Genomic DNA, 27,169 nt, shown 5'->3' with positions numbered 1-27,169 from the left:
ACATTTCCTCAGGCAACATTTATTTTGATTGAATCAGAGCCATTCAACATTACAATAAACAAATAGCTCTGCACACAGGCATGTCTACTTTCTAAATCTTTTATTTATTTATTTATTTACATATTCGGATGAATATAGCAAAGAAAAAAAATGGAGGCATCATTCGCTTTCTATAAAATTGAAAATCTAGTGACAGATTTTAAATTTGTGCGACGTTTATTTCATTGTTAAATATGCCTCAAATGGTGAATCAGCATTAGACTGGGTTCCAGATGTTTCCATCTCAGAATAATCTATCTATTTTATTCATGAATATCTATTTTATGTTTCTATCTATTTTTCTATCTATTTTTTATTCTATCATGAATATCTATTATATTTATTTTATAGAACATCTATTTTATTCATGAAAGCAGAATATATCCAAGTAACTGCTAATTCAATATGAATGCATCTACGATGGCAAGAGTAATGAAAGATTCTAAAGATAAACGGTTAATAGCTTGTTCCACATTTCCTTTCAAACATTGTTTCTGATAATATGAGAGATTCTTTGATTCAACTATTAGGGTAAAGTACCGAATATGCAGCAGCTGAAAAGATGCATTAGGGAAAACGCTAGCGAAGTCCTTTTGATATCTCTGCACTTTATGAACTCACAGTTTTGGGAATAGCACTCGATTCAGAAGACATACGCTAGACATATTTTTCATTCCTAATGGCTGCTTCGATTTGCGACGACTTTCGCATTTTATTAACCATTAAAATAAATGGATCTATAGGAGTTGGAGAGCATTTGGATATAAGGGCATAAACAGCTATATCTGTTTGAAGTCCCAACAGTTTTATTTTCCTTCTGACCTTATATAAGGTAAAATAGAAGAACAGATGTAGTGTTACTAAAAATGTCTTATAAATTTAAAAGAGTATTAAAGATGAACATCAAAGAAGAAATTCTCCGGGTATTAGAAATATTGAAGATTTTATGACTATTAAATGGTGCCAAATCATTAATGGTAATATTATGAATGAGAATCTCTTACCGCGGGGGTGGTGGTAAGAGATTTGGGAGAAATTTTGGAATTTGAATTTCTATCTATAATAATTTCACTTTATAAATAGAAATAGTCATTTAAAAGTAACAGTTATTATCATGAAAATAATAGTTCTTTGAAGATATGTCCACTCTCTAAGTTTTTAAATAAATGTAAATAGTGAAGCGCATAATGGATTTTTCACAAACATTGACAAAGAAAACTCTTATATTTTATTTTCTTAAGGGAAATGATTAGACCAATGCTTTTGGTGAAAATATTAATTATTTTTATTTAATATTCTTAATTTCTGGATAATGTTCTCTCTAAACCGTTTGAAAATTAATTTCTTTTATTTTCTTTCAAAAATGTATTTACAGTTTTATTCACTTCTCAATGTTATTCTCCAAAATTCTAAATTTTCGGTGGAATCTCATTTAGAAAATATTTCTTAAACTATACTCTGATGCATGTATTGAAAAATTCCTTATAATAATTTATTATTTTGTTCCTTATATCCCACAGTTTCTAAACTGCTATTGTATTCTTTTATAAAAGCCATTTTAATGTTTTGAATTGAAAAAAAAGATTAAGAATTTCATGTCTTTATCAGTTGAACCAATTATTCAAAGATTGAAAAGTAGTGCATCTGATTTCTCAATAGCAGGAATAGAGTAACGCAATTTTAAAATCAATTGCAGAACTTAGAACAAATTGTTTTATAATCTATAAAACTGGTATATTTTGTCTTCTTTTTATTCCCCCCCCCCCAAAAAAACAGCACTTACTTATATCCAATATTCAAAGCTCTTTCAGCTTTAAACGAATGTTTGATTTCCAAGATGATTTATTAAAAATTAATTTTATGGAAATATACAAAAATATATTTTATATTACTTTTGTAATTAAATTTGAGTGTTTATCCAAAATTAAAGTTATGGATTAATATTTTCCTTAAAAATGAAAGAAAGACAACAATTTGTATTAATATCATGTATATTTATATTAATTTCCTAAAATCGTTCTGTTTAATTTATTTAAATTTTAGATGAAATCCATAATCTATTTTTTAACAATATTATTACAAAGTAATTCTCCTGGACGTATAAATATGACTTTGCCCATTTGTAACGAATGGTGCTAGTACTGGTTGTCTGCAACTAAATCAGGATCGAATGATTGATATGAGTTTTAGTGGCGCAACCCTAGCTAAACTCGTTAATTATAATGAAATCGGAAAATCTGTATTAAAAAATTTTGGAAACATATTTAAAATTGGCGTCTGAATCTCATAAATATTTTTAGATGAAAAAATATGTCGATCTAGTGTCAAAAAGATAGCACTTTTGGGAAGTTTTGATACATTATTTCATTGCAAAGAAAACTTTTACAGTAACACATATATAGATGTTGGGCCTATATGATAAACATTAACTTGCATTATACAACTTGCAAGGAATGGTTTCAGCTTTAAAAATTAACTTCAATACATTTTACAAAGGCTGTGGTAAGCTATAAAAAATGCATATATGGGAGTATTGCATAGCGAAATCATCAGCGACGAACGATATATGTGGCCGTTCATCAATTTGAACAAAGAATTGTATCTGTAGTTTTTTATGATATATAACATCAAATATATATCTGGATATTGCAAGATATATGCCCTAATAATGCCTTGCTAGTGAAAGAAACAGAATCATTTCGCTTGTATCTGTTGTCGTATTCCAAAGATGTTGTTCCTTCAAACTACTATTTGTTTTGCCCATGCAGAGTGCCCTTTCGAGAGAGATTCAATTCCTATGCATATATCAAAATTTGCTTGCTAACATGATCTCTTCTAAGCATTCAGACTTTTGACTTCGCGGAATCCGTTTGTTTCTCAAAAGATGAATGAAATCTGTAGTTTTTCATGCGAAATATTTTGAATAATTCGATAACAAACGAAAGTATTTCTTTTAAATTTTAGAGTGGAATCATATTATACACCCTGTAAACTTTTCTTTGGGAAACGAAAAAAAAATGCTGGAATTATTTTAAATATAAATGCCGATAATTTTAGCAAAATTTGAAAATTATCAGCCTTTTAGAAATTTAATGCAAGCATTTTTTCTAGTTGAAAGTTATTTCGTAGAATCCGAATAACAATTGGATTCTTAAGGTTGCTACAGGGAAAAAGTAATTCAAACACGATCCTACTATTTCTATGAACAAAGAATTTTCATTGGAACAAAAGAAGCATGGTGATAACAAATAGATAAAAAGAGTTTGGAAAACACACAAAGAAGTTGAAAATTTGTCGAATATTGAAAAGGGATTCAAAGAAATTTGCAGTGTATTCCAAGGAGGAAAGAGAGATTCAACAGATTAATTGTAATATTTTCGAGATTCTGGTCATATAAGGGCAATATGACCTTCTTACTAAACTGAAGGATGTGAGGGCGACGGGCATCATACATTCTGCAAAAACAATCCGGCATTGTCATTTGGCTTATTGTTTTTGTTTTTTTTAAATCGACATGGAAAAGTTCTGACCTGTATTATTTCCGAACTGACGCCTTAAAAAAACAACTGGAGACAACATACAGGCTCTCTATTGGAGAAGAGCGATAGGGACCGAAACAGATCCTTAAGCAGAGTGGTGAGCATTATCTAATCGCTACAAAATAAAAGAACAGGATGAACCATATAAATGAACTGCAACATAAAAAACGGAATAGAAAGTTTAGATCGGATCCTATGATGTTTTATAGAGAAACTTTAATATATTTAATAACTTCCCACATTTCTTTCGTAGGTTTAAGATGAGTGAAAGGAAGGTGAGTTTATGATCGAGAACAGCTTTCCAAAATCTTATTTTATTCACTAATGAATGGCAACGATTTTAATTTGAATATTAGGATCCAGGTGAATGCTTCACTTGCGGTAAAAGTGCAAATAACGACACTTCTCTGTAGGGATAGGGTTAATTGTTATCATACCAAACCATCGATTTGCTTACTGCACTGTCTCTCTGTTAGATTCATATCACTACTTTGAAATAAGATCTGCAGATCTTTAACATAAAGCATTCTGTTAAAAGATAAAAGCAAATGATTCAAAATTTGACAAAGCGGAACAATAGAAAGTGGGACGTTGAGGAAACTTTCTTGCGGAACTCCAAACCTTAAGTGTCCTTTAAAACCGAGATGAAAACCCTTTTAGAGCACGTTGGAGCCATGCACGGCTGTATGCTTTTTCTTTATAAAAATTACAGAAAGGTGTTATCTCTTCCCAAATACGTTGTATATTTGGGTTTTGAAATTTGACCGTCCTCTACGGAAACCACTCTCCAACGATGATATGCATCTATTTTTTCACTAATTTAAACATCAGGCTAACATTTTGCATGCTTTGTGAGATCTAACAGAAGAGGCTCTTTCAGTTTGTTGGAGATGGATCTTAATTAAGCAGCTCTTTATCAGTAAAATGTGTATGATTTAGGTGATGTCTTGTTAATATGATAGTGAATAGTTGAGTTACCTCTCAAAAAGCCTCTTATATAGTAAGTTTCTCTTGCGACTGTATGACTTCAAAAGATCTAAATATTTCCATGTTAATGCTAGTTGTTTTTAATAAGAATAGTACTGTTTTGCAAGAAATTAAAGCATTGTAAGTGGAGAAGTTAATTGGGGTTAAAATCAATAGAATTTAGTAATAAAATATATTATGTTACTGCGTTCGCTGTCATTATTTATATCTGTAATTCAGATCTAATTAGATGATCTTTTGTTTGTTATCTCTTAATTGTATTAGAAATGCGATCATCTAATTAGATAGTGTGAACTAATTAGATCGTAGGTTGATCCATTGCCATGTCACGCGGCAAATGACATGTTAAGATTAATGTCGAATACCAACTGAAAGTCAAATGTCGTAGTGGAATGATATTTGCACATACCCGTAACTACAAGAATTAATTCCACTGATATAACATGAATTTACTCCTTAAAAAACATGCGAAAATACGAAAAAAGAAAAGCATCCTTAAAATTAATGATTCATATATAACTGTAAACAGTGGATTGGTTTTTGTTAATTGATTATTGGATTAAAATAGGTAAAAGTCAGGACTCAAAGATTTAACAAAAAGAATTCTTTTGAATCTCTAGAGATTAAAGGGTTTAAAATTGCATTACCAAAAATTAAAAAGAGAAAGTTGTTCCTACCAGAAATATGAGAATTTGTTAAAAAAAAAAAGACAAAACATTTTTTAAGCTTCATATGTATTTTTATACTCTCGCTTCTTCATAAATAATAAATTATTAGTGGTGTGGCTTCTATTGAAAAGTCTTCTGATGTGAATAATTTGTCTCAAAACACTCATCAATTTAAAAGAGCATGAAATCTGAAAAATATTCATTAATCCACTGTGAATAATAAATATATTTGTGATTTATAATAATTGCATTTACTGTCACAGTTGTTTTATGAGTCAGATCTAATTTTTTTAATTTTTCTTAAATCGCAAATTGACTTCTCAGAATTACTTCATTAAATGCATAAATCTAGCGATAATATATACAGACGAAATTTTAAAAACATTCGAAGTAAAAAGAAATTAACAATATAACACTTTTTTTATTTTTTTACAGCTCTGAATGATTGTTATTGTAACTACATATATTTTGTTTTTCTGCATAAATTATATATAATATATACCAGAATATAAAAAAAGGAAATTGTGGCAGTATGTGGAAATGAAAGAACGTTTTTTTGCAAAAGTATTGTTGGATATGCGTTTAACAACCAATTTCAAAGTGTTTCTAATCGGGGATTTATCTTCACATATGAAATAATATATATTATATTAGAGGAGTTTCATAAAAGTATTTCATATGTTTCAGCCCAGTATGTTATGTAACTAAAAATATTTATTCATTTGTTTAGTTTTTGTTTTAACATTTAAGTCCTGCAGAAATAGATTTCTAAAAATGTTGTCCATTTCATGGCTATATTTTAGTTTATATGATTGTTGAGAATAATGTTTCATTGCATTTTTATAATTATTTTCAAAATTAATAATTTGTGTATATTAAGGTATATAGGTCACCGTAATTACTGATGATTATTCTTCAACTTAAAAGTATCTGTTTTGTCGCATTTCGAATGAAGGAAAGAGCACGCACAAAAATAATAATTGCTCATTGGTTTCATCAGAATTTGATACCAAATGTTCTTTTGTTCTTATAGAAGAACTTTTTAGAGTACAATAATGATCAAATTAGCTTCTTTCATTGCTTCAATTTTTGTAGACGTCCTTTTTCTTTGGTGTTAGCATATATATATATTGTAAGAGTAACTTATGTTTACACGTTTCCAAAATAAATTTCAGTGCCGCCGGTGTTATTTATGAAGTTAATTTATTTCACTTTGTCAAACGCTTTAATTAATATAATTCGATTATTCTATATAGTCTACTTTATTTAAGCTGATATGTCGGTGTGAAATTCTTTACAGAAGACTAAGTAACATATTTTCGCAATACTTCATTCTAACTTTATTATCTATTATTCACTCTTTTTTTTTCTTTCTTTCGCTGCTTATGTCAATGCTAAATAGTTTTATAACTTTGACAGACATTTTAGAGTAATTGGGGGCAATATAGCATTTGTAGCGCTGGAGTGGATTTAAAGATATAATTTAAATGTCAGGGGCAACAGACATTGCCATTAAGGACTGAATGATTTATTTGGATTTAATGTTATTCTTGTAAAGTATTTGGAAACTTAAAGGCTAATCATGAAAGATGTTTTATGTCTAAACATTAAGAATTTATTTGGCTCAATTATTGTCAAATAACTTACTTATTATTGTTTTAATTAATATTCAAGATTTTTACCGTATTTAATAATTTTATGCATAAATACAACCTAGTAAAATAAACCTTATTTTAATATTCTTTTTCTGACGTATAGTTACATTGTGTAAGATTAAAAGTAATTAGTAATATATTGTAAAAATTGGAATATTAACTTTAAATAGGATATAAAAAATTTCAAAAGGAAAATGTTTATCTATATGTGCTATAACAAATCTTTGCGTTAAATTGAACTTCATTAGACTTTTTAAATCATATCCTTCTCTTTATTGGAAGCCTTCAACTCAGTATGACGATGAAAAATATTATTTCTAGAATATAGACATTTTTAAAAATTGGAATACAATATTGACTAAAATAATATACTTTATCTTTAATTTTTATGTTAAGCGCCTTCTCTCTCACTTAGAATAGATTGAAAAAAAAAGACATTTTTTTGAACTTCAAAGAAATATCTTCTTTGTAACAGCCATTAAATGCTAGATTTCGGTTTTTTTTTTTTTTTTTTTTTTTTTTTTTGACATTTCACTAAAAAAGAAGCTTTAGCTTAGTAAGAATTTTTCAGAATAATACAACAGTACCAAAATGAAAAGGACTTGGTGTATGGAAAAAGAAATTTTCTGAATGAAGAAACTTTCTTTTTGTACTTACTTATACGTTTTATGTTCAAAGCAGTTTAAACAATGTTTCATATTTCAAGCGATTAAATTTTGCTTTATCACTTCTTAGTTTAATAAAGTAGGCCTCCAAGTATTTTTGAAGATAAATGCATAGAATAAACTAAATTTTATAATAAATCAAGGTCTCTTGAACATCTTCTATATTCTTCTACCTTTCGTAAAGCATTGGGACACCATTAACTAGGGTGAGGGGTGGAAATCTAATTAAGTTTTTGCTGCTTTCTTCTGATAATTGACAAGACGTCAATAACATACGCCTTCGTAAATGCTATGCACAACTCTTATTTTTCACATTATAGGCCAGAGTATTTTGCGCCCTTTTATTCGGGATGAACTAATAGACTGGAAAGTATTGAGAGATAAAAATAAAAAATTCGGGAAGAAAAAATTATAGAAAAAGTTGTCGGTAAACTTAAAGAATTTAAATAAAAAAAAGTAAATAAAAGGATTCAAATACTTTTTTTCAACTCTATTATTGATTTAGAAAGACTGTTTTAGATGAACAGATAAATTAATAAAATTACACATTCATTTTTAAAACAATTTATAATGTAGAGATTAAGTAAGAGATGAGTAAATAAACATAATTACTCATTTTCAATATAGATCTAAAATTTATAAATTTTTTAAATTTATAAAAAACAAATTAAATTCAGCAATTCATAATACGACAATTTATGCGATATTTTCAGAATTATCTAAAGGTTATCGAACATTTTTTGTCGGTTGGTTTGAGAAATAATATCCTAAAAATTTAAATTATTTTATATAATTATCTAAGTAAAAACTTAGAAGAATATTATTTTAATTTTCTCAATTTATAATATTTGATATATTTTGAACGAAAAAAATATCCTGTTTTTTTACGAAAGAAGTGTAATTATTACCTCTGTAAATTTGTATTTTCATCTTTATCAGTAGATTAATCAATTAGTTATTTATACAGTTTTCAACATCATGTAATTAAAAGCAATGTCCACATTATTGATTGATTAAAACATAATTCCTTTAGAGAAATATCATGATTCCTCATTTTTCTGAAATATTATCTTTTTATTTTTATTTAAACATCCCTCAATGGATTCTACTAAATTTTCAATAGCGTAGGATTGGAAGTGGTGGCAGCAAGGGCATCATTATCATGAGGATTCTACAATTTGCAACTTTTCAGTGTGAACTGATACGCATCACTTGAATTGCACTTTTTAAATTAAAACTCATTACTTTAATAATTAATTAAAATCCTAATTGCTTTGTAAATTTTTCCTTAAAATATTATTTAATGTCGTTAATTTCATTAAAAATTAAATGCAAAATAAATTTTCTTTATTATTTTTGATGCTTCTTAATTCTTTTTCATGCTGATTTAGAGAACTTTCAAAATATTCATGAAGCATTATTTTAAAGTAAATACATATTTTGGGATGCATAAATTATTTATTAGTAGTAATTAAAACTATTCTGAAATAAAAATGTACTTTTCTGTCCTTATTTAGAATGAAAAGATCAATAATATTTTTTTCTATGTTCGTATTTATCTGATTACTAAATCACGTAAATATGCACAAAGACCCTCTCTTCTGTCTGTCAACGTTTGTCGAAAGATAGACAGAAAAGACAGCCTTTAAGAGATTTCGTTCGAAATTTCCTGCCGGACCACACAATCATAATATAAGATATTGTGCTAAATTTCATTTCTCCAGTCGGATCGTTTTTTAATTATGTTGTTTGTGTTTGTTTGAAGTTTGTTCCTATATAGATAAAGAAACAGACACAGTTTGTGTGGAGGGAAAGACGAACGGAGATATACCTAAAATTCTCAAGATCAAACGATTCAACAAATACAGATTTTATTTCTTTTTATATACTTAATTTAAGAAAGAAAAAACCCCGATTAATTTATGTCAATTTATAGAGATTTTGTAATAGCTTCCAATGTGAAGCTTTTTTAGAAACAGCATTCTTTCAAACTATTTGCCTTTTATTCTAAGTAGACAATACAATATTTGATAATACAGGATTAGCGGTTTTGATATTTTTAATGAAATTCTGTTTCTTGAATTTACTAGGGTTTTATTTTAAGTTAAAGCGTTTTCTTCACGATATTAAATAAGATCATATAGGACAAGAATGGGATTGCAAAAATGTGCAAATTGAATGAATTTGACTGGGCCTTCTTTCAGAATTTTCAATATATGTAAAACTTTAAAAAATAAAAACAGTGAAATAATTCTTTTGGATAAAAAAAGTGTATTCCTTATTTTCATATTTTTTTTTAATTAATGCAATTTTTTTAGAATTTTTTTTTTTTCAAATTTAATTTTGAAAAATATTTTTACATTGGAAATTTGAAATTCATTTTCTAATATTGCTGGCATTGACAAAGGTAAAAGTATGTTTCTTTATTTAAAGTATTATAAATCATTTTAAATGCGCATGCGCCAACAGGAGGAAAATAAGAGAAAAGAAATTCACATTTCTCATGGGGAAAATTCCAAAGAAATTGACTTTCATAAAAGCATTTTTTTTTCACTTTTGCATCTAAAGTATCGAAAAAAATTGCATTATCAACGGATTTAGATATTTTAAATACAATAAAATAATTTAGTGTATAAATTTGTGCGTTAAATTCACACAGTAGTTGGGGTGTTGCAATTCCGCAGTTTCGATATATTTATTACCTCTTTTTAAAAGTATTATTCTGAAAATTGAAGCATTACAGTTTTGAGAAGAATTACTCACTTCTGAATTTTCTTTCGAATTTCATACGATAAAAAAACAATTATTCATAAAAAGGAAAATAGAAGTCAATATGCAAAGTGACAAAAGAAATGACGATGTTCTTTTCCGGCAGTTCCCCCCTCCCCTCACCCGTCTGACATGCATTTCTACAATAGTTTGTCATTTTTTCACATAACTTAGCAAGAAAATATTTCAGTGAGTAAATAATTGAATCAATATGAAATGCCTCATCAAACATTTTATCAAGTATACCAATAAAATATATCATATATTGATAAAGTATCGATGCATTGATAATATATAACGATTCTTGAGAAAATTGTTTTAAAATAATGTCTAAAGTAAGCATAAAATCTCTAATGGATTTCTAACATTTCAACATAAATTCATCTATTTTTTTTTTAATTTATAAATTTTTTGGACAATTCAATATTTAACAATCCATTAAGTAAGTAAAAAAAATATTGCTTAACATTTTTATTAATTATAGTTAATTAAAATAATAAGAATGGATTCATAAAACAGAAAGAAACCTACTGAAATTCTTTATTAACATATAAAAGATCATTAATATTTGAAAGTTGATTTTAAAAATTTAGAAGGGAATGAATTTTTTTCTTCAAAATGTTAGAATAACCAACAAAAAATCATTAGAAGTGTTTAAATACGAGTTAAATATATTGTGATAAAAAATTCAATGAGATTAAATTAAATATTTAATTTACGGATAATTAAACGAATTTCTTTATAAATTCATAGATATATTTTTATGTCTATTTATAGATTTTTTTACTACATCCTTAACTGTATTTCAAAGTGTGTTATTAACTGTAATAGAAAATATTTGAAAGAATTTGTGCAAAAAGTCGTTAATTTTTTTATTAAGTATAATTATATCCTTGAATTATTTTTATAAATGTCCCTGCTACATTTTCAGATAATATAAATTTAAACTTTATTATCTTAACATATTTATGAAGAGCCAGTAAGGGATTAAACAACAACTATGTGGGAAACAGTAAAAAAAAATATTTGGCGAATATCCGCTAATTAAATTTTTCAGAATAAACGATTTGTTACTGATTTAGGACTTTTTATACTATCAATTTTGGTATTTAAATGGATCATGATATCATTTTTAGTTTGGATAAACTTTGCAAAATTAGTGCAACTGAATTAGATTTTTTAAGCTCACTTGAGGAAGTGGTATATATTGTACTTTTATCCTCACTGATTCTGATTGCTATAAGTTTCTTTCTACTTATACTGTAGAACTAATATACTTGAAATAGAACTCTAATTAATAACTTCAAATCAACAGTCGTAAAAATTGAAATATATAATAAACATTTTTTCTTTTCTCAAATGAGCATTGGCGGTTCAATTGGGACAAAACCATTAGGTCTTAATTTTGTCATCTTAATATAAAAGATGTCGGTTTCTAAATGATAATAAATGATGTCAAGCTTAAATTACCCACTTGAAAATTTGAATTTTATCTAATCATTTTTAAAATATTCAGTATTTTATACGCTTTAATTACTTTAGTCTAAACCTGAAATAAATGAATGGTAAATCCTAATTTGCCTGTAAGAAAAAGTACTTAGTTATCAATGGCATTATTCTAATTTTAAGTAAAGATATTTAGAAGCTAATGTGCTTGTTGAAAGGATGTTACCCATTTTAATCATTTTAATTTATTATATGGAAAAAGAATTTGAACCAAACAAAATATATAATAGATGTATAGGTACAATTTTATTCATGATTATAATGCCTACAAATAATGTTTTCATGGAAATGGTGTACTTGTCGTAAACACATTATTCATTGGAACCGTACTCTTGTATAACGTTTTATATATAAATAATGTCATTTTATTAATAATATACATGAAAATAGCGTAGCTCTTAATATGTAAAAAGCTTTGAAGGATTCTTATACTTCTCATCACTATGTCAGAGCATTTGTCGACTGTTGTTCTTAATGTTATTGGGGAAAAGAAGTTGAATTTAATTTTGTCTGTTTTAAACATCGTTCAAAAGAGACAAAATTAAATAAAACCACTCTTCAAAAGAATTTATAAATAAGATATATTTATTTTAGCAATGTTTCATTTTGGTTCCCTGCTAGAATAATGTATTTGCAAAAATTGTCTAATTAAATTTTCATTGAAAAATAACCAATTTTGCATAATTAAGGATATAGAATCTTTTCCTTTTTCTAAAGAAGGAATTTATCACATTTATATAAATACCTAATATTGAAAATATATGAAATTTTTTAAAGAAATATTTCGTTGAATATTATTTTTATCAAATAATAATATTTTAAGTAGTGCTACTTAAAGTAAAATCACACTCACAAAATCTGCAATGTATTGAACGCTACCAAACTTGTTTAAACAGTAAAAACAACCTATGCTAAATTAAATAAAAAATAGGATTTGCAAATTAAAGAATAAAACAAGAAAATATATTGTGAGGGAGATAACAAAACCAAGATAAAAAAAAATGAAAACTTTTATAAATCTGCATAGCAACAACATACTTACTCAAAGGAATTTCTCTACACAATTTTAAAAATATTCCTTCTTTTAAATTTTTGTGTTTCTGAAATCTGGAACATTTGTTATTTTAATCATGTCCGTAAACACTTTAAAATAAAAACTTTTTAAAGAGACTTTCCCTAAAGCCATTGAAATCCGATTAAGTCATCCGATTTAAAAGTAAAGATTTTCCTTTTAAAAGATTACGAAAGAAAATTAGTCTTATATGTGAGTCATCAGGTTTTGGCAGGACATCTTTAACGAGTAATTCTTGTATATAAATATATTTTTTTCGTGTATTTCAGAAACGACTCTAACAATTTAAATCAAATTTTATATTTAGATAAGGTTTTGCTTTTTAATTTTATTTATATAAGTGTCTTTTCTGGAAAAAAAAATGCGGTTTTGAACATTGTTTTTATAATTATATATTACCTGCATAAGCGAATCAGAGATTGAGTAATGATTAGGGATTCGGACCCAGATGCATTTTTCTTAAGTTCGATCCCGTGTTTGCAATTCAGTTAAATTTTGCTTACAGCTTTATACGAGACATGGAATACAATTTTATTTACATTTTTACGAAAAAAAATACCCTGCCTAGCGAAACTCGATCTCCCACGTACTAACGTTTAATTTACAGCTTCGAACACAATTATTGTTAAAGTTTACACGAATACATAGATATCATTTAACGTTTGAACGTACTATTATTCTAATATTTTGTTACATATTAAAAATATTCGGTCGTAGTACTTAAGACATTTTAAATTCATTTAAAATTGAATGTTATCTTAAATTGATGCAAAAAATTATACCTTGTGAAAATCGCGAATGTATTATGTTCTTCAATTTGAAATATAATGACTATGAAATTTGCATTGATATTTATATAAATAGTTATGATCCAAATGACTATAAAGAATCCACAGTAATTAGAAATTCTTCTTCAGGAATTGATTATTCATATTAAGTATGAATAGTAAGAATGAATGTCTAGTATTAAATATGAATGACTAGAATTTATATACTAGTTTCAAGCATTCATATTAAGCATAAATGTTTGAAATGAGGAGAAGGCAGACCTATAAGTTTAAAATTCATTTACTATTCGTTTCAAAGACAAATAATTGAATGTCATGAAATGTCTTTGGCTTCACAACCTACTTTTGTAATTTAAATATATATAATTGTATATAAATTGTATAAGATTATAAAATAGACGTGAAAACGTATTTAAACATAAGTCTTTTCTGAGATTTTTAATTTGATTTCAGAATTCTCATCCTGTTTTCAAACAACGTGTGTATATGCGTGTGTATGAACACAAATTTTAATATTTAAAAAATAAATAAAATGTGTGAGATTTGTTTAATTAACAATTACGTTTTATTATAGAGTTAAATCTAAAATGAAATAATTGCAGATATTAAAAATAACGTCTAGGCAGAGCCTTTTACACAGAATTTCATGAAGTCACTTAACTTTTATTCTTCGTTACATAATAAATAAATTCATGGATTGTAATTACTTTGCAGATTATATAAAAAATAATTACATTGTGGCTCCTTATTTGAAACAAAAAAAATATATCTGAATTTAAATTATTTTAATATTTTCTCTCTGTTGTAATTATAATATTATGACTAAATATTTTAAATCATATGCTTTAAATTATATCCTTATGCATGAAGTGAATTTAAATGAATGAAATAAACTATTAACTAATGATTGAATGAAAGAAATATTTTGAATGAACAAATGAGTAAATGAATGAAATTTTTATGAATTTAAATTATTTTAATGTCATTTTCTTTTAGTTATGCTTGCAGTATTGTAAGACTAAATATTTTAAATTATAACCTTATGCATGAAGTGATATAAAAATATAAAACAATAATGAGAATAAACGGTGTACATTTTTTCATATAAAATTAATATATATTACTACTCAGAAGAAAAAAAAATTTTATAATATCTGTAAAATATCTTTTCTCATATGTACCTAAAATCAGAAATCATTTATCCCCGCACTCGTGCAAGACATTCATTTCAAATATTGTAGTAATTAATTTCATCTCGAACTATCCTTTTATTCTACTGAAATATTCAAACATTTTTTTGTTATATACTCACCAACCTTGAAATACGTGTTCACTTCTACGGAGAATTTCTACTTTCTACTACTATCAGAAATAACGCCTAACCGCTTTCCTTAAACTGGCATTTTAAAAATTGAGATGGAGGCGCGATTATCTAAAACGATAAATATATCCCCCAAAATCAAGGAAAAACGGGAAAATTCGGCGCATACCCCTTCATCGATCCAGCTGAGTTAATTCGAGTTTCTAAAGGGGTGTTTTCGCACGTATTTGCAAAAATGCACTTTTAAGAAGAAACCATTAGCTTCTAAATCTTACCCAGAGTCAGAAACAGTTTGTCCGTCGAAAACTTTTTTCCCTGCTCCATTCGTTAAAATATTGTAAGTGCTCTGAGAAAGTTCCAAAATCATAAGCTTCTTCCTTCATCACTCAAGTTCTCAGAAAGGGATATTTGAATAAATTATTTATTTATATTGACTCGATAATGTCATATCGGAGGAAGTTTTATTCAGAGCTATAATAATAAAATGAATTGTTAATTTTTATATGAAAGGTAGAAAGTTAAACGTCATCAAGATATGCTTAAAGATAAATTGAATTGTGAGTTAATGACTAATTATTAATGTTTAAAAATATTTAAGTTTATTTTCTTTCTTTAAATAATTGCGGAAGAAAAACGTATTCTTCGTTTTCATATTCTGAACTTCAATTTACTTTGATATGCAAAAAATCAATCACAATGTTTAAACACTTAAAATTTATTTTTATCACTTGAAACTTTAAAACATGCTGAATAAAACTATGAATCATCAAAATTTAGTTTCAGCGGATATGAAGAATTTTAAATTTTAATCCATTTTGTCTTGTACTTTCAATCAAGAATATTAAAATGCTCTAAATAAATTCCTAAAGTTTAGTGGTATTAAATCTGTATTCCATAATTTTTATCCGTTTAAAAATTGTGAATATTTACTGAAAGCAGCATTATCACAGCATTTACTGAAATGTAGAGGAAATAATAGGATATTTTGCTATTTATGTTAAATTTTCTCATTTCATAGAAAAATAATTTTTTTAGGTATTGCATTTCTGCGTGTCTAAAATTATTAAAATAGAGTTAACACAAAGAAAAATTAAATCATTTTTTTAGTATTCAACATTGAAATTCTAATTCTAAATTTAGCTTTCATTGGAAACAATTTTGTTAAACAAACAAAGTATTAATGAATTAAACAATTCTGAAAAAATATATTATTCCCCACATGTAATGAAACGGTTTACGCCCATTTGTATCAGACAGATTTTTAAAATTCAAACTTAGGCTGTTTTGAATATATTTCATTAGTTTCTCTTTTATTTTTAAATTTCAATATTTTAGATATACTCAGCTTTATACCTTTTCAATACAATTAAAGACCTTTTGAAAAATAACCAAATAATAATGCAAATTGACAGTACTCAAAAAGTATAATTGCCATATTGTATCATTTTTCAGATCTTAATTTTTGAATACATTTTGAATTTAACAAATGATCTGCGAGATCATTATCTAAAAACAAAGCGCTACCATATCGGTGCCAGTAAAAATTTTATTTATTATTTACAATGAAAAAAATCAATAGAATATCATAATAAGTGGGATATGATCTTTTTTTCATACTAGGCTGTATTTAAACAATGAGTTTGTCTTTTCATAAGTCTATTCACAATATGTGAAACTTATCCGAACATAATGATTTCTCAACATTTTATCATGGTTTAGGCATGTAATTGTAACGTTCTTGTGTCTTGATACCACTATATTATTTTAAATTCATTGAAACAATTAAATAGAAACATTTACTTACGAGAATGTAATATTAAAACATTATTTAAATTTAGAGATCGCTGATATCTTCAGAATCTAATCAAACCTAAGAAGTCCAACCTGTTGCCAATATTGTGCAGTAATGTTTAATATTATTCAATATTCAAAAATATTAAGTAAAATTGATATTGCTTTTTAATGTCATGAAATATCGTACAATAAATGTGTGTTATTAAGGAAAACGGAGGTTTTATTATTTTATTACAAATTAATACATTTCAAAACTAATTAAAAACATTTCGTTTCTATTTATATTTATATTTTTACTATAAAAACTGATGTCGTTTCATTTGTAAATAAATGTTCATAATAAATTACCAGAGAATGTATTGCTTCACATAAGCTTTCATCTAGTCCCTCCCCTCGAAGAAACTGTTCAAAAGAAATTGCGTCATTTATTAAATGAGACAGCTGAAGAAATTTAAACTACGCTTGTTGTTGCAGATATCCGTAGCATAGAATAAAATTCTAAATAAAACTTGATTTTTAGTTTGGACCAATTCATATAGTCTTCATTATAGAAAGCGGCCAGACATCTGTAAATAATTTATTTTTATGCTTAACCATATTTTATTTCTAATAAGCACTTCATTCTCATAGAATATCAAAGAAAATCGTAATTTAGATCTATTTTCGTTTTCATTCTCACAAACTTTTAGATTTTTGTGCAATAAAATTTATTGTTTTAGATTCTCTTCACGATCTCTCTTTTTTTAGCGCTTTGAATTATGAAGCCTCACATTTTCTTGGTGAGTGAATTCAAGAGTGAAAATAGACAATTTATATTCTTTCTGGACTTTTAGTTTTGCAACTTTATTTGTTTAAAATCTAAAAATAGCTCAGAAAGGTTCTTTATTAGAGTTATTACAAACTGATATGCTTATCATGACAAGAGTTTGTTTCTTTTGTTTATTTTTACAGACGTTTCTCGAAGTTCAAATGTTTCTTTCGCTTCGATAAACAGAATGCTAATTTCTTGGAAATATCATATGACTATCAGATAATTTCATGACTCTGGAATTTTGTTGTAGAAAAAGAAATATAGAAATTCCTAAGTTGAGACTTTTCATGTAATTAGAAATTGCAATAAAATATAAAGATTATATAGAAAAATTGCATTTTCAAGTCACGCAATTTTCGAATCAATGTAACGTATGTATTTATAGTTGATAATTAAAAATTAGATTATTTTTTATATTCTTAAAAATTCAATAAATATTCGTGGAGATGATTTCATAAAATTTTTATTAACATTAAAATTTTAAAATTTTTAATAATATATCCTTTGATAGAAATTAAATGAGTCCTATAAGAGTTAACAAAATTCATTTATTATAGAGGCTATACACATATTATAACATTCTTAATGACCTAAGTAAATCTGAAGTAGTTGACCTACTCACTTCTCATTACATGATTATTTTTCTTGTAAATTTCTATAAAAAACCGTTGAACACATTTTTATTATTTAATTAATTTTTCTAACAAACAAATAATTCTTGTAGCTTTTTTTTTGTATTTTAATGAAATTTTGTCATCATAGAAAGAATTTTCTTTATATTTTATTTTCTTCGGCGAATAGTTAGTCCTATTTTACATCTCATTCATTCATTGCTAAATATCAATTAACGTATCAATTGAATTTTAGTAAATTTTACCGAGTTTATAATGGGATGTAATGTCAACAATTAATTTACATGCTTTCAAATACTTTATGACTGTTTCGTGCAACCTAATTTTATTATTTTTGCAAATGTAATATCTTAGAAGCAAAATGGCATAAGAAATTAAAACATTTATAAATATTTCATTATTTCTAAAAGCATCTTGATGAGATATATAATTTGTCAAGTATTTTAATGTTTAAAAATTATTAATTGTAGTAATAATAGTAAGCACATGATTATAATAATAATAATAATAATAGAAGAATATAATAATGTGTCAGATAAAAAAAATAAATATAATATTAAAATAAATAATATGAAATAATAATAAAGATGAAATAGAATAATTAATAAATGGAAAAATATTGATCTCTTAAATTCTCATATTTGTCGACTAACTCATTTTAGAAAAATGCTCATGAAATAAATGCTATTGTACCAAGTTTATTTTTGTACTGATTGATTGATCGTTTTGAACTTGACAATATGTTCCGGAATTCTAAACTGCCGGAAGTTTTTTTTTTTTTTTCGAAACCCGATTTCATCGATAATTTGCTGTATATGTTGGTGTAGTGCCCGATAAATCTGATAGTTAAAAAAAAAGCAATTCATGGATGTTTGAAATATATTCTTCTGGCTCAAATCCCTACTATGTCTTAAGACCGCCCATCAAAATTATGAAGACCATCTCAATTTAATCAACTTAAAATTGATTAACTAATTAAATTAAGATAGAAAAGTAATAATTAAGATAAGACATATAATTTATTAAATTAAGATCAGAAAATCAAACATAACAAAAACAATAAATTAATGTCTTAAAACATAAATGTTTTTAAAAACCCTAAATAATAGTAGAATCTAAGTAATGACAATTTTAAAGAAATATATTCATCGCTATAGTAAAAATATTTCAATAATATTATTTATTCAAATATTAAAACAGCATAAACTTGACATGGCATATAAAATATGAATAGTAAAGTAAAACATCATACTAAAATAATTTCGGATATATAATATAAAGCTTTAGAGAGTAATTACTTTTGACATTTTCTTACTTTATGGATTTACATCACGCAAAAAATGGGAGAAAAGGCAATTAACATAAATTATCGGCATTATTTACATCTGCTAGATATTTATTTTTAGCTGGTTAAGATATCAAAATACTTAGTATTATAAACTATCCCATTTAAAATATTTTTATCATAAATTGCGTTTATTATGTAAATATTTTTTTGAAAAGCGAAAGCATTTTGATGGTATTTTTATATTCAAATTACTGTTTAATCAAAATGTTATCTCATATTATTCACGATATGATTGATGTTTAGCGTCACTGCCCCTTTCATCGGTAATAGCGTTTTGAAAAAAGAATTCCAAACATTTTAGCATATTTCTTTGATAGCATTTTTGATTTATTATTTTTTTTACAATTTATTCATGGGCTATATATTCCAAAAACCGAATAAAAAATGTTTTTAAACCAAAAATAATCTCTTTTCTGGCATTTTCTAAGGAGAATATTCAGTCATTTCTCTTTCAGATAATTTTCAATATGCTTATACACATTGCAAAAATCTTAACAAAAGTAATATATCCGTTTTTCATACGTTGCATATAATTAAAGAAATTGAATTATTAAAGTATCTCAACGCATCATTCAATCTTTATTTAAAGGTTTAAAAAATTTCCTAAAATTAATCCAGAATCAATATTTAATCCAGAAAAAAATAATATGCATCCTCCGTGACATTTTTTTTTACAATATTCTTAGCATATTAAAAGGAAAAATCTTTGAACAATGGTTTTGATTGTTATCTTTCGATAAATTCTTTGCACTATAATGATTCAGCATTCTCTCAACTGATTAATTGAAAAAAAACCTTATAAGCCTACTTAAAATCAATTCATTAAATGAAATTCGAAATTACTTATATTAAATCTGAAATAGTTTAATAGAAAACATTTTTTTTTCAATCCCTACTATTAGTTCAAACTCTCCCTATATATATTTATATATCTTGTTCAAATTTTCAATCGTTAATAAAATACTTAATATTTACCCACTCAAGTTCACATATTTTTTTAACTTGTATTGGATGACACGTGATGTTAATGCAGTTTTTTTCAAATATCAATTCATTAATTATTAAATTTAATTAATTTTTAATACTTTAGAGTTTTAGTAGTTAATGTAATGTAGTTAGTGTAATGAAAATTGAAATCAACAGGCAGTAGCTCAATCGATAAAATGCAAGGATTTCAGTTTTTTTCACGTGAAGGTGAAGAATGCGAGTTCAGTTCTTGCGGAAGTAGGAATTGACTTTAAAATTTTATTTTTATATTACTTGGTTGAAGTTACTCTATTATCAATTATCCAGCATTTTATGATCATGACAAAATAAAAAGTTGCTTATTTCATGTAAGCAATCAAATGCATGCAATGAATTTAAAATCGGATACATAAAACTTGGTTCCAAAACCTGTTGCAATTGTACTTTTACTTGAATTGACTGCTTTTATTTTTTTCTGTATAAGAGTGATGAAAAATATTTATTTTTTTTATGTATTTTTATAAAGCCTATTTAAAAATGTTTTTTAGCTCAAATTATCTTTCATAAAAAAAAATTGGAAATTATTTTTACTTATTTACAAATTATTAATATTTTAATAATTTCTTATTTATTTACAGACTTTTTTATATATATTGCTAATAATTTTGCATAAAACACAGCGTTTTATCTCTCTCGTATATGAAGTGTAGAAAAAATATAAACGTCAAACATTTCGAACATGAGATTTTGACAATCTCCGCGTTTCTGAACTTCCTCAGCACACATTTTTAACGCTCATTGTCTGTGAACAAGATAACTGAAAACGGCCCGAGTTAAAACTCAAATTTGGTAAATAAATTTTCGATCAAATTTTGAACGAAATCCAATCACAGGTAGTCTATTTGATTATTGGAATACATGTAATGTTGATAATTACAAAATATAAAGTATTAAGGAGATGAAGATTTATACAAGATTTAATGTAAATTTTTATCGAATTTTGAATAAAATCTGCCGAAAGGTTGATCTTCTGCTCAACTGTATTTTTTCCTGAATGCAAACGCGATAATCCATAATTGAATTGAGTGTAATAAATGAAAACTGATATGTAATCGTTTGACTTCATCTGTATTTTAGTGTCAAATTTTTGTTTCAATGGATCGGAAAAAAAATCGTTTAAAATAAATATTCGCATGATAATTTCTTTACAAGTAATAGATTCATGACAAAGATCCATACTTCGTAACTAATGTTCGCCATTGTAAGGAAGACATTTTCAAACTTACCCAAGAACTGCGTTTTTATGCGAGAAAGTGGATGATAAACCTTGTTGTAGTGTAAACGAAAAAAAAAACTTTTTAGGTATATTCTGATTTAGTTAGTCTTCATGAACGATTTCTGAAACTTTTGTAATAATAATTCACTGATTTAAAAAATATGTAAATAAAAGCTAAATGGACGACTTCTCTTAAAGTGGCGACATTTTTCTTCAAAAGTTCAGTCTATGCAATAAACCTGTATATAAATTCTTTTGTAGAATAAAAAAACTCTTGGATTTTATATATTTTTTTAGATTTTCATTCCAATTTCCTTTACTTATTGGAATAATTAAAGATACTGTTACAACAGCTTTGAATTTACTTGGAGATTTTATTTGTAATTCATTTCCTAAAACAATTTAAAAGAAAATTCCTCACGCCTGAACATTTTGTAGAAATTTGTTAGAATATATAATTAATAGAAATAAAATCAACACATTGACTGCCGCAAACGCACCTGCGCGTTACAGGTAATATGTAATTGTACCAAACCATCTGTCTTATTAGATGACACCTTCTCTACTTTAGTTAAGAGATAGCAAAGTAGGGGTCATCTAATTACATAGATGGCCCAGATATCAGGCGTGAGTCGTCGATTGATTAACACGTTCACTGCCACATTTTTTTAAATAAATATAGTTGGAATCTACATTTCTTCTGAAGCAATATCATCTGAGATACTTATTACCACAACCTCCCTTTCTATATAAATATACAATATATATACATTTTTAATTTGGTGAAAAATAAAATTAATTCATTGATATGAAGGAAAAAAAATAATTTATCGCATCATTTGAATCACATCGAATTATTATTTTTATATTACACATAATCGAAATTACGAAACATGCTTCTTAGCCGTATTGGTTATCAAAAAAATCTAAAAGAAGTTTTGATATTTTTGTCCTTTTTATATACTTAACATAATTTAGAGATTCACATGTGAAATTTTATATAATGATGCAGCTCCAGCAAAACCGATATTTTTCATATCGGCCCATTTCTTTATGAGATAAAACCTTGAAAAATGTAATATTTTTAAATTTAATAACAGATCTTTTTCGCTATTATAAATACTTTTTTCAATTTACTGTGTGTTTTTATCTCAAATAGATGGAAATTTACAGCCCATTTTCGAAATTTTATTCGCATACTTTTATATCTGTTTATCATTCATAAAATGAAATGCAATGTGGCAATGTATTTTAACTTACATTTTCCGATGAAAAACATAATCAATACTTATTTTAAGTTTTGAATTCTTAGAAGAAGAGAAAGAGCAAAATAAAATAATGGAAAATATATATACAATCATTATTTTCATTATTTTATTCATTTATTCAGAAAGTTAACAATATTTTGATTTCTATTTTAAAAATAGATTGTTACAAATTGAAGTTTAAACACAAAATCAGATTGATTTCTTTCAAAACAAACGATCCACCGTACCCAGATAATTCTATGGTAATAAATGCTAAATATTAATCCATGATCTTAACATAGAATATATTCAATCATTCGCTTGCGGCTCTTAAATAATTGCAGAGTTTTAGACAGAAAAATTTTCCTTCGGATAAAATCTTAGAAATCTTTTAGGCAAGTAAGCAATCTCATCAATTGAAAAAGGTCTCTTGGGACTTAAGTTTTCTAACTACAATCATCCTTCCATGAAACTAAACATTTGTAGCTTTTTACCAAAATGCCCAAATAAAAACATCATCTTTTTCTAGAGTGATATACTGTTCTTCAGGGATCAAAAACTGAACTTAGGCACCAAGAAAAGAGGTGTAGAGATAATGCATCTGCATCACACCGTGTAATCTCTTTTACCTGAGGTTGAAGGAAATTCCCCGAGGGTGAGGAATATCTTGATGCAATAATGGATTCAGCCATTTATCCTGGCAAGATGTATGGTCGCTCCAGCACTGCGGACAGGAATTCTAAAGAATTACCTGTCACTGTTGTGCTGGGAGAAATATGAGTTAAGTAGTTTCTGTGATCGTACCGTGAACTTGGCATGTTGAAAATGACATCAGAAAAGTGGGGAATTATCACATAAAATGACTAATATAACCGTATTTGTCACGAAAAAAATTGTTTTAGATATGGAAATAAGTGTACGTAAAAATACAATAAAATTAAATTGTGTTTATTTCTGTTTCAATGAAATTGAAAATTTTAAACTCCTTATTATCTTAGATGTATATTTTCTATAAAGGGATATTAATCTAATTCATAATTAGATTCCTTCATTTAAAAAATTTAATTTAAATAATGTAAATTGAATATTTTGAGAATAAATTTTATAATTTTATTTTACAACATTCTTTACAAACTGTGCTACCAGTATATTTTTCTGAAATTTGTAGTTGCATTATAGGTAAACTTCTGACCCTTTGATTAGAACACATTAACAAATACACGCGAGTTAACAGAGAACTCTAAAACTAGGACATAAATTAGACATTCAAAACATTGCATGCATGTAACTTTCTTATAATTTTAATATTTTAAATGTAGTATTTCTTGTTTTATCTAACTCTTCTAAGCATAATACAGTTTGTTGCAAATCATAATTATACTTACTTCACTTATTGATGTTATAAATTTTACTTCATTTCTTTTTCGACGCTTGTATCTGGTAGGCTTGATTTTATCCAAATATTCTCTATCTCTATTTTTTTAATCACAAAACTAGCAAGACAGTTTTTCAAAAAAAAATCGATCAAAGGTAGCAAAACACAAAATTAAATATAGCATTTAATAACGTTAACAACAAAATTGTATCAACTGTAATTAAAAAAATCTACAGGGCGTGTGTAGTAAGTTTCAAATTATTGGTATCTGATAAGAAAGAAGATTGCCTAAGAATTTCCTTGGTAAAACTGAAATAAATGTAAAATAATGATAAAAATAACACATAAATGTAAGCAATAATTGATAGATTTATCATTTTCAAGCATGGAACTTCAATGCTCTATGTTTTTAAAAACTCATTTCTTAAATCCTTTGGTCTTTTTTCCTGAAAGTTGTGGCCTTATTAACGAAGAACATGGCAAGGGTTTTACATGTCAAAAGCAGATGTCCTTGGAAGATGGAATATCCGTAATTTTCCCTTCTAATTTTATCAGAATATTGACAGACAATTTTAAGCGTTCTTTATGAGATTAAAGCAAAGGCACAAATACAAGCGACCTCATTACATGGAGCTAATAAGTAAGTCAAGTGTTTCATATTAATTTACAAATATCTTAGGAATCGCTAATAATTTAAATTTTTATATCCTTTTCCATCAAACCGAATTGAATAATGAATGGCTATATCAAACTAAGAGGAAGAATCGTTTTATCAAAAATATTTGCTTTATTTTATTTGCCTCTTCTAAAATTATTCTTTACACAATAAACTATTGCATTAATCAAAAATACGTTTTAGAAAATAAATCTCTCTGACAATTATCATCAAGATTACATAACATTTAATATTTTTCAAACTGTTAAAAACTCATATCAATCAAACTCTATAAACAATTTCATGTAATTCTATTATTTACTTTTGATTTAATAAATTAGAAAATGCAATTAATGTAAATATTTATTTATCTATATTTCTTACTTACAATTCCTTTTCTCATTTTCCAACAATGGTTCAGTAATATTTTCTTTCCCAAATCATCAAATTTTTCTTTTCAAAAGTTTCGGAAAAGAAGTTTTAGCTTTCTGTTTTCGAAAACCTTCTATTTATCGTTTTTCTGAAAAAAATTGACGAGAAAGATAAAAAAAAAATGTGTAAGACGTTTTCCTTTTTTTTGGATTTAACTTCTTGCCAATTATACGGAGGTAACAAAAATTTATTAGATTCTTTCACTTCGCATCTTTTAATAGAGTTCCAATATTTTGTTAAAATCGTACGATAAAACAGTACAAAAACTATGATTTATATAAAGTTTCATTTTTTTTAATAACCGTCCTTGGTAAGCAACTGGATTATTGGCATTAAAGGTAATTTTAAAAAACCATTTTTTTAATTTAATCTAAATTTCCTTAGAAAAATATTTTTTAACTTCGAATTTTGATGGACATATCTCTTATTATTTTAGAGACATTTCTCAGTTGCAAGGCAATATTAAGAAATCAGTAGTGCATGAAAATCAATGAAAAAATTTATATAATATACAAAGGCAAACACAATTTTCCTTTTAACAATTAAATTATATAGAATCTTGGAATTAAAGATGATTTAATAATTATACTATACAATTTCTATCCGTATCTTGTGCATCCAATTTTATCACAGGAGACAGCAGCTGTTATTAAAATTAACTGTACTTTTAACTGCTGTTTTCTTTTCGCAAATATTGACTCTGAAATAAAACCTTAACTGAAAGTACAGCAAAATTTCAAACCTTTTATTGAAATCATACCTTATAATATAAATTTATAAAGTACTTAACAGTAACTTTTTCAATATAAGGAAAATAAGCCTTATCTTGATCTTAAATAGTGGGGAAAATCAGAATGAAATATTAGTGCAACATTGAAAACGATTTCAGTTTCAATTCTTAATGAAATACACTAATGTAAAGTGCCATAAAAATACCTTTTGAAGATAAATAAAAACTTTAATATATTTATATATAATTACTAAGAATCTTCTTTAAATGTTAAAATCACGTAAAAATATCTATTCTGTAATGAAATTGGAATTTATGTGATGAAGCTCTTAAATTTTTATTAGCTTTTTTAATTATTTAAAATTAAAAAAACATTTTTTTAAAAAATTTCATTTTGAAATACGTGTCTCCATTCTGATTTCTATCGTAATAACTATTCAACTTAGTTAAATATTTAAACAAGGCTTTGGGAAGCCTCAGATTATTACTAAATTAATTATGCTTCACAATCTTCATATGTTGAAACCTTTCCGTCTTCTGCATCAGTAATATTCGAATGATAATATTATGAAATAGATATAACAGGCCAAAACTCCAAATTTAGATACGTCACAAAGCACTAGTGAGATAATATAATGATTTTTCTAATGACTTCTTTCATTTTAAAATTAAAAATCTTTTTATTAATTTTTTTGAAATTAAATACACTGTTTTTCTAAAGTATTATAATTAAGATAAAATCTGTGAAAGATTGTATACATAGTATTTAACTTATAAGAAGTATAAAAACTTTTAAGTGAAAATAATATGATTATCAAATTTCTTATCATGTTTGAAAATCTCTTTATTTTCCTAACAATTTTTGAAAGAACTTGTTCAAATTGCAGAGTTCTC

This window comes from Argiope bruennichi, chromosome 1 (assembly GCF_947563725.1).
Source record: "Argiope bruennichi chromosome 1, qqArgBrue1.1, whole genome shotgun sequence".
In the NCBI taxonomy this organism is placed as follows: domain Eukaryota; kingdom Metazoa; phylum Arthropoda; class Arachnida; order Araneae; family Araneidae; genus Argiope; species Argiope bruennichi.
The sequence above is the reverse complement of the archived record's forward strand: the minus strand, read 5'-3'. Positions refer to the sequence as shown.